This window comes from Panthera onca, chromosome A3, assembly GCF_046562875.1.
Source record: "Panthera onca isolate mPanOnc1 chromosome A3, mPanOnc1 haplotype 2, whole genome shotgun sequence".
In the NCBI taxonomy this organism is placed as follows: domain Eukaryota; kingdom Metazoa; phylum Chordata; class Mammalia; order Carnivora; family Felidae; genus Panthera; species Panthera onca.
The window spans coordinates 42,410,001-42,419,547 of record NC_138341.1 but is presented as its reverse complement, the minus strand read 5'-3'; the positions used below and the strand labels follow the sequence as shown (position 1 = coordinate 42,419,547).

Sequence of the window (9,547 nt, the reverse complement as noted above, 5' to 3'; positions counted from 1 at the left end):
CAGCTCATCTCTAAATTTTTCCCCTCTCTTCTGGAGTGGTCTGCATTAATAGCATAATTATTCAACAAGTTCCTTTTTATTACAAGGTATTTTCATGGTGTTTTCTAAATTTATAAATACACTTTATTAATTAAATTCTATTCTTCTAATCTGAAGTTATTTTTATATGACCACCCTTATTAGGCATAAGTTTTCAGTGAACTTCATCTTCACAGAAATTGTCATAGATGCACATTAACATTTATATGATTGATAAATTAATGTTTGTAAGCTCTACTAAATGTCTCTGAAGACAAGGATCAATCTATAGAGTATTTGGCAGAGAGTAAGTGCTTGACAAATATTTGTCAAAAAAATGAAAAAGTAAATGAATACAGATTGTGAAAAATTCACAAAAGGCAAAAATACATTTAAAATGAACATTTGGGGTACCTGGGTATCTCAACTGGTTAAGCATCCCACTTTTGATTCAGTTTAGGTCATAATCTCACGGTTAATGAATTAGAGCCCATGTCAGGCTCTGAGCTGACAGTGCAGAGTCTGCTTAGGATTCTCTCTCCCTCCCTCTCTCTCTTAACTACCCCTCCCCTGCTCTCTCTCTCTCTCTCTCTCAAAATAAATAAATAAGCCTAAGAAAATAAATAAAATGAACAGTGATGGAATATCAAAGTGATGAGTAGAGGAAAAAACAATCACATGGAATGCTTACTTTAGTAATATTCATAGTTTTTAATTTTTTTTTACATTTATTTTGAGATACAAAGACAGAGCACAAGTGGGGGAGGGACAGAGAGAGAATGAGACACAGAATCCGAAGCAGGCTCCAGGCTCTGAGCTGTCAGCACAGAGCACGACATGGGGCTCAAACTCACAAACTGTGAGATCATGACTTGAGCCAAAGTCAGGCTCTTAACCGACTGAGCCACCCGGGTGCCCCAATATTCATAGTTTTAATCAATATATTTTCAACTTATATCCTTTCAACTAATGGTTTCTACTTTCTGCTTTTTAATATATTGGACATCTTTAAATAGTAAGAAGGAATATCTAGGAAATTTATTTAATCAACAATGTTTAAGTCAGGGAGGAATATGCATGGACATTGGTGACTGAACATGTTAATAATGAAATCTGATGGTTGTTTTAATTATCAGCTAATTTTAGGATTCAGTGATTCCAAAAAAATAGAACGTATGTATTCTTTTTGCTTATTCTTTCATATTTCATACTCGAGGCTCTCCCTTTCAAGTGTCCTGTCATAAAAATGCCTGTCTATAGGTGATATAAGTGCAATGCAGATACAGAGTTGTCCATGCCCTGCTGACTCAAATGTGCCCATCTGTCTTTGACCATCATCAAGGCTGACAAACCCCAGTGCCATCACAGTTGTGCCCCAGTGCCCCTTGTCCCCACATCTTGGAAATTACAAATTCAGAATGATAAGTTGCCTCTAACAACACTGGAAAGTAGTATTCCTAAAAGAGCAAGCAGCACAGGGTTCCATAAAGCTATGTTTGCTTCTTGATTAATGCCACTTATCACTAAATTCTAAGCCCCCACAATACAGATTTCAAGCCCAGAATGTGTCTTACATTTCTACATTCGTACACTCTCACCAATGTAGAACAGAGGTTCAGTAAGTACAGGGCTGAAAGTGGCCTGCGATCAGAGACCCATGCCATGGATCTTTTCTTTTCTTTCTTTAATTTTTGTATATTGTCCCACCATTTCTCATCTGGAAAAAATAGCCTTGCCATTCTCCTTTCTAATTAAATTAATTAGACCTTGGAGTCTTTTTCAGCATTTCAGCTGCATTTTTAGTAATTGTTTGTATAACTTCAACACAGGTTTCCTCCTTCTAGCACAGATTTTTTTAAAGAAGTTAGGTATTGTGGCATCGGATATGGAAATAAAACCTGACAACAACCTTCCATTTATAATCAGACAATATTCACAGGCTTTCATTATTAAAAACATGCTTGTTTCAATGGATGTTCAGAATTATTCGAAAAGGAAAAGTAGAGAAATTGGGAATAGATTTTTATTTAAAATATAAGAACAGAATGTTATTATTAAAAATTCAGAACTGTGGAGATAAAATTTGCAGAGAGCTTTTGGGAATTATAGAACCTCATTATTCCTATATGATATGCTAAACTTGAAGATACCTAATTCATACCTAGATGAACATTGCCAGCTAAACTTAATGTTCTGTAAGCATGGATTAATAATTTGTGTTTCCCTCCTGGAATCCCATTTTGTACCCCAAAATTGCTAGCTGTAAATGTTATGGGAAATGCTTAATAATCATATATAATAGCTATTGTAGATGCACAAGGCAGAGTAGCAAACGGGGAGATTTGGGCTTCACTGGACAACGAAGAGAGCAAATCAGCCTAAATAGTGTCGAGTGAAGATATGAAGGGTCACACGACTGACCCTTGAATATGAATATGAAAATGGGTGTGAATATAAACAAACATAAACATCAATATAAATATATATGTAAATATCAGTGGGACATCAATGTACCAATTTTTTATGTATGGTTGTTGTACAGACTGTAGATTCATAAAGCTTCTTGAGATAACAAGATATATTTATATGAATATTTTGAGCAATTTCAATTTCTAGTCATAGAATTTTAACATAAACAATGCTTGTAATTGAAAATTCTTTCCTTGGGTCACCTGGGTGGCTCAGTCGGTTAAGTGCCCTACTTCAGCTCAGGTCATCAACTCATGGCTTGTGAGTTCGAGCCCCGTGTCGGGCTCTGTGCTGACAGCTCAGTCTGGAGCCTGCTTCAGATTCTGTGTCTCCCTCTCTCTCTGCCCCTCCCTTGCTCATGTTCTCTCTCTCACTCTCTTCTGTCTCTCGCTCTTGCTCTCTCTCTCAAGAATAAACAAACATTAAAAAAATAAAAAAGAAAATTATTTCCAGGGTAAATACTACTTCCCACCACCCACCTTGTTTTTCGCACTACTGATTATCTCCTTATTATGTCTTGAGTCTGGCTTTTTCTCCCACTATTGAAATAGTTTTTCAGAACTCAACAATATCTCCTAATTGTCTAAATTTTCTCCATAATTATTTTCCTTGATTCTCTTCATCATTTGGTAAATTGCTCAGTCAGCCACATACTTGTTGAAATTTCCAGCTTCCTTTGTTACATTTCTATAGTATTGCAGTGTGGTTGGATATTTTATTTCTCTAAGTGTCCCTTCCTTTTCTGATTTACTTCCATTTGTTCCTATTTTTTTCCAAAACAGTGCATCACTGAGGATTATTGCCCAGGGATCAGTGCTCTAATCTCCATGCTTCTTTTTATCATTCTTGCTTCAAACATCCATGCTTCCAAATTTTATCTGCATTTGACTTACGTTTAAATCTATTTTTTGACACTGCTTTTCTATTGTTCTAGTGATGAGTAACCACTTATACTTCACATCTTTAACATATGTGGCATGTGGTTATCTTTAATGCAACTTAACCAAAACTGAGCAGTAACCATTTTCCTCTTAAATCCCATACCTAGTGATTTAAAATTATTTCTTTGTTAATAATTATCCAGACTTCAAATTATGAATCTATTTCTGTCTGTTTACTCATAAAAAGTCCTAAAATGTAATCACAAGTCCCCAATGTGATTTCTCATATCAGCTCTTATTATTCCATGTTTACTTTATTACCTAATATCAAATACTGTAAAATATTCTTACTACCCTATGCCATACTATAACTGCTTTTATTCCTTATATTTCAACATACCCTTTTACTAGAAAACAAAACAAAACAAAACAAAAACGCCTATAGTAAGATTCAGTACTCTTGCATAGTAAGTAAGAGCCTAGGTAGTCTTTCAAAATATTCTCTGTATTAATCGATTTCATCTATTCCTATGTATATTCACTTATTTCTTAATTCCAGGAGACATGCATTGCTTCATGTTGTTATGTAAATGACATTGTAAAAAATATCCAAATGTTTTATAGAACACTTATTAATTACAAGATGAAAAATTTCTCATCACATTGGAGAAAGCAGAGACATCTTAATCAAGTGACTCAATTCAACATCATCTATAATGTGTATAAATGACATCATCTGTACCCTGATATAAGTCAGCTGAGAAGGAAAAAGCATTATCTATATAATATCACTACCAAAGTATTCAGTCTGAATCTAATCATGAGAAATCATGAGAATCTAATTAGAGTGATTCAAATTGAGGGACTTCTATAAGCCATCTGGCTTTATCTCTTTGAAAATGTCAGTGTAATAAAAAATGAAAAAAAATAAATAACTAAAATAGGGCAAACTCCTAGATTAATAAATAAAAAAAGGGACATGACAACTAAATGAAATCATTAAATCTTAATTAGATCCTGATTTAAAAAAAAATAGGAAGAACTTTATTCAGATTTGTCTTTGTCTGACTAATTTCATGTAGTATAATATTCTCTGTGTCCACCATGTTATCACAAGTGGTAAGATTTCATTTCTTTGTGCCTAAATGATAATCCAGTGTGTGTGTGTGCAAGCCACATCCATTCATCTATTGATGGACATTTGAGTTGCTTCCATTTCTTGGCTATTTTAAATAATGCTGCGATAAACATAGGGGTACAGATATCTTTTCAAATTAGTATATTTTAATTTTCTTTGGGTAAATTCCCAGTACTGGAATTATTGGATCATATGGCATTTTTACTTTTAATTTTTTGAAGAAACTTCATATTATTTTCTACAAAGGTTGTGCCAATTTACTTTCCCACCAACAACGCACAAAGATTCCCTTTTCTCTCCATCTTCCTCAACACTTGTTACTTCTTGTCTTTTTGATGCCAGCCATTTTGACTGGTATTAGATGATATCTCATTGTGGTTTTGATTTCATTTTTGTGTGGAATCTAAAAAACAAAACAAATGAACAAAGACTTTTTTAAAGTATTATTTTTAATTGAAGTATAATAAACATACAGTGTTATTAATTTCAAGTGTACTACAATCTCTTAAATAGAACAAACTGGTAGTTGCCAGAGGGGAAATGGGGATGGATGGGTGAAATAGATGAAAAGGCTTAAGAGGTGCAAACTTGCTGTTCTAAAATAAATGTCAATTAAAAGAATTATATATCTATCTATAGAGATAGAGACAAAGACAGAGATAGACATGGATATAAAGGGTGCCTGGGTGGCTCAGTCAGTTAAGCCTCCAACTTAGGCTCAGGTCATGATCTAGCGGTTCGTGGGTTTGAGCTCGGCATGGGCTCTGTGCTGACAGCTCAGAGCCTGGAGAGAGCCTGTATTGGATCTCCCCGTCTCTCTACCCCTCCCTCCTTTCACACTCTCTCTCTAGTTCTCAAAAATAAACATTAAAAAAAAATTAAAAAAAAAATAAGTCAAGGTGATGAAAAGCAGAGTGTAGGGAATACAGTTAATAATATTGTAGTAACATGGGATGGTGATAGATGGTGAGTTTACACTTGCTGTGGTGAGCACTGAATAATGCATAAAATTATCAATCACTATGTTGTCTACCTGAATCTAATATAACCGTGTGTATCAGCTATACTTCAAAAAAAAAAAAAAAAAAAAAAAAAAAAAAAGAGAAAGAAAGAAATAGCCAAATGATAGATGGGGGAAAAAGGAGGGAAGAAAGGGAGGAAAGAGGGAAAGAAAGAGTAAAGATACAAAGAAAGGAGACAAAAAGGTAAAAAAAATAACTTTATTGAAGAAATTTATGCTATTTAAATATGGCTACAAATTTATTCAAAGAGGTAAGATTTTTCTCAGTCTCTTCCCTGGAATCCCTCAGTCTAGTTCCTCTTGACTCTCATGCTTAAAATGGTAATTTTTTGTAGCATTTTATTGTGTGTTAACAGTTCTTCACAATTTGATAATCTTTCTTAACAACTATCTGCAGTAGGTGGTGTCAATCCAGAAATAAAGATTTATATTCTGCACCTATAACAAGGTAGATGTGACATGGCAACAGTCTTTTCTCTTCCCAAGAACACAAGCATTGTTGACTCCTGGCAAAGAGCCTCCTTGTGTGGTAGTAGCAGAGCACTTTATACTTGCCAAAGAATTTTTGTATGTTATCTTATTTCAGCCTGGCTACATACCTGTGAATTTGACAGGACAGGGCTTATTATCATTATCTTACACAGAGTAAGAAGGGAATCCATAGCTTTTATAAATGTTACATTCTTCTCTGATTAAAAAATAATCAGTGCTATAAAAATTCAAATAATATAGAATTATATAATGTAGAAAAATTTTAAATTCTTTGAAGTCCACTTGAAGGATAACCCTCAGTGAAGATAACCATGCCTAAATGAACGTTTCTTCAATAATTTTAGTAAATTTACTTTACATTATTTATGTTTTTCTTTTTTTTTCTTTTTTTAAAATTTTTTTTAATGTTTATTTATTTTTGAGACAGAGAGAGACAGAGCATGAACAGGGGAGGAGCAGAGAGAGAGGGAGACACAGAATCTGAAACAGGCTCCAGGCTCTGAGCTGTCAGCACAGAGCCCGACACGGGGCTTGAACTCACGGACCGTGAGATCATGACCTGAGCTGAAGTCGGATGCTTAACCGACCAAGCCACCCAGGCATCCCTAATGTTTTTCTTTAAAAATCTTTTTTAATATTTGTTTATTTTTGAGAGAGAGAGACAGACAGACAGACAGACAGCATGCTTGTGGGGGAGGGGCAGAGAGAGAAGGAGACAAAGAATCTGAAGCAAGCTCCAGGCTCTGAGCTGTCAGCACAGAGCCTGACGCAGGTTTCGAACTCACGGACTCAAGATCATGACCTGAGCTGAAGTCGGACACTGAACCAACTGAGCAACCCAGGCACCCTGTTTTTTTTTTTTTTTCTTTTTTTTAAACAAAATTTTGGTTATTTTATGAATGTTGGAGTTCATTGTGTTCTTTATCTCTTAGAAATGTATCCTGGATATCTATTCATGTCATGACATACAGAGCTAAAATTCTTTTTTAAAATGTTTTTAACGTTTATTTTTGAGAGAAAAAGAGAAAAAGAGAGAGAAACACAGACAGAGGGCAACACAGAATGGGAAGCAGTTTCCAGGCCCTGAGCTGTCAGCACAGAGCCAGATCTGGGTCTGTAACAGACTGCAAGATCATGACCTGAGGCTAAGTTGAATGCTTAACTGACTGAGCCACCCAGGGGCCCCTAGAGTTAAAATTATTTTTAATTATGAGTCACATATTCAATATGGATGGGTATTTCAGGTCTCTGAGCCACCCAGGCACCCCGAGCAATTTGTAATTATACAGGAACAATAGAGTATTATCAATTAGAGTCACCATGTCATACTTTAGAACTTCAGACCTGATTTATTTTATAACTTAAAGTTAGTACCCTTTTACCATCTACTCATTTCCCTTACCTTTCCATGCCTGGAAAACACCATTCTGTTCTGTTTCTGAGTTATCAGTACTGCTTTATTTATTACATTTTATATATAATTAATACCATGTGGTATTTGTCTTCCTCTGGCTTATATCACTTTGAATAATGTCCTCCAAGTTCACCCATGGTGTTGCAAAGGCCAGCATTTCCTTCATTTTTAAGGCTGAAAAGTGTGTGTGTGTGTGTGTTGGGGGGCGGGTGGTGTATCACATCTTCACTCATCTGTTGATGGCCTCTTAGCTTGTTTTCATATCTTGGCTGTTGTGACTAATGCTTCAGTCAGCATGGGAGCACCATATTTAGTACAAGCTGTTAATTGTGTTTCCCTGTAGGTGAGGAGATGGAATACCTGTTTATGGCTCCAAGGGGAAGATTGCAGTCAGCACCTAGATGCATACTGATTAGGTGCTGAATTCTCAGGCATTTACAAACTGCTTAGTTTGCTGTAGTCCTAGGGGACTTGTGTATCTAAGCCATGAGCTGTCATATCTGTGTGACTTGGGTACCATGCTTTGAGTGACAACCATAAAAATTTGGAGTGCTAGGTATGTGCACAAGTTCCTTCCAGGGAAGTACTGTCAACTTGACTTTATTGTTGGAGTGAGCTGGAGGGAAAAGGTGGAGAAGTGCCCACCAGCTTCCCTGGGCTCCAGGGAGGATCACAGCCAGCCCCTAAAAACATGTTAATCAGAAGCAAGTATGCAATCACACTCCTTCAATGGAAAGACTTGGGATGGGTGTTTTCCCTGCTTCCTCTCTGCTGATGCATGGGGAATAGTCATAGTGAATGCTCATATGCCCATTTAAGAACTGCTTCTTTGTTTGCTCTAGTTCTGTGGGACTTGTGTCTTATTGGCTTTTAGAGCTAGGTGTTTAGGGTGATTGTCCCTTGGGTCGCCTTAAAAGTTGTGCTGCTAGATGTCCAGTCCAAGCCCTTTGATCCTAAGGGAGAAGCTGAAACTTACTGGTTTTCTTTTGGTTATATGGCAATGTGCCAGGGGTGAAGTTTATGGTGAGAGTGTCTCAGCCTTTCCTACCTGTTTCGATGTGGTTATTTTCTCTTTCACTCAGTCTGTAAGAGTCACTCACCTGGTTTCTGGATTTCTCTCAGAGGGGGTTGCTGTATGTGTCGGTGTAAATTTGGTGCATTTGTGGGAGCAGGGGAGTTCAGGAGCCACCTACTTCATCATCCAGGCCCCTCCACTCTGTGAAGAGTAAATTTTATATAGGTTACTCCCCTATATACAAGACATTCATAGTTTCACTATTACTTATACAGTAGAGTCCTAACCTAGTTAGCTTTACAAAACTATTTGTTACCTTTCTCTGACTCACCTTTATAACCTCCCCTCTGTCATTTTCTAATACTCTCTGCTCAAATAAAATGGAACTGTTGTCATTCTTTCAGTTCCCCGTGATTCTGCACATACACTTCCTTGGCTGGTATACCGATTCCCTCTTCAGAAATTATCACTACCACCTGCAAGGTCCCTGACACATATTACCTATTCTGTGAAGCTTACCCTGATAAGACTGTTGGAATGGCACTTTCTTCCATGTTTCAGTAACCTGTGTCCTTAGTGCATTATGGTTCTGACATACCACCATCTTGTTTTATCAGATAATTGGGTTTGCATGATGATCCTTTACATACTAGATATTAATTTTGAAACAGTGACTGAAACACCATATGCTTTCTTTCCTTTATTTGTAAAATGGAGATGGTAATATCTCAAATACATAGAATTGTTGGGAACATTAGGTTTATGTATGTAAAATATTTCTCACAGCACCTGCAGTATACTAAGAAATCAGTAAGTAATAGCTGTAATAATTTATATTTTTAACATTTACTTATTATTGAGAGACAGAGACAGAGACAGAGCATGAACAGGGGAGGGGTTGAGAGATGGGGAGACACAGAATCCAAAGCAGGCTCCAGGCTCTGAGCTGTCAGCACAGAGCCCGACACGGGGCTCAAACTCACAAACCATGAAATCATGACCTGACCCGAAGTTGGACGCTCAACCCACAGAGCCACCCAGGCGCCCTGATAGCTGTAATCATTTAATATCATTTATTCAAATGTATGTCCCTACTACA

General features: G+C 36.5%; 1 long non-coding RNA gene across 1 annotated transcript in view; it reads right to left on the bottom strand.

Moving 5' to 3' along the window:
* Positions 1-4,736: 4,736 nt before the first annotated feature.
* LOC132687690 (uncharacterized) overlaps positions 4,737-9,547 on the bottom strand; it is a 21,877-nt gene continuing 17,066 nt past the window's right edge. Inside the window, exons 3-4 of the long non-coding RNA XR_009614225.2 lie at positions 8,534-8,649; positions 4,737-4,909 (exon numbers count right to left, since the gene is read on the bottom strand). This is a non-coding gene — a long non-coding RNA (uncharacterized LOC132687690). The remainder of the gene's footprint in view (positions 4,910-8,533; positions 8,650-9,547) is intronic.